We start from the raw sequence: 744 nt of genomic DNA, 5'->3' as shown, positions 1-744 counted from the left end.
GTACATCCCCCGAGGGCTGTCGGGCTGCCAGAGGGATTTCTGATTGCCATCTTAGGCCCAATCCCCCGGGGAGCGGGCATAAGCCAGCAGGTGGGCCCAGACTGCGAGAGGGCACAGGCCGGGCTGAGGGACCCTCCCTCCTCCCCGAGTGCACAAATTTTTGTGCAACAGGCCTCTAGTATATATATAAAAGCCTATGCAACCGTTCAACTGTTCAACCATTAGTTATGATGAGCACTGACCACCAGGGGGCAGATGCTCAATGCACAGGCATGGAAACATAGAACAGACTGATGAATCTCAGAGGGAAGAGGGGAGGGGGAAGGTGGGAAGAGATTACTAAAGATTTTATATGCATACTAGAGGCCCAGTGAATGGATTCGTTCACCAGTGGGGTCCCTCAGCCTGGCCTGTGGGGCTCAGGCCAAAACCGGCAGTCCAACATCCCCTGAGGGGTCCCAGATTTCGAGAGGGCACAGGCTAGGCTAAGGACTCCACCAGTGCATGAATCCATGCACCGGGCCTCTAATATGATATAAATATGACACAGACTGCCTATTAAGGATTATCAGTCATAGATGATCATGGAACACAGGAGTATAATTGATCTCTGGGAAGTTGGGTCAATAGAAAGCTGCATATCAATGCTTGTTACTTGGTGAAGAGAGAGGAAATTTTAAAGAAACAGTGTCCAGGTTACTACTTATATCGAATGATACCCTGTAACAGGAAGGATCAGCAGGA

This window comes from Myotis davidii, unplaced genomic scaffold, assembly GCF_000327345.1.
Source record: "Myotis davidii unplaced genomic scaffold, ASM32734v1 scaffold6, whole genome shotgun sequence".
Classification (NCBI taxonomy): domain Eukaryota; kingdom Metazoa; phylum Chordata; class Mammalia; order Chiroptera; family Vespertilionidae; genus Myotis; species Myotis davidii.
This window is presented reverse-complemented; position numbering follows the sequence as displayed.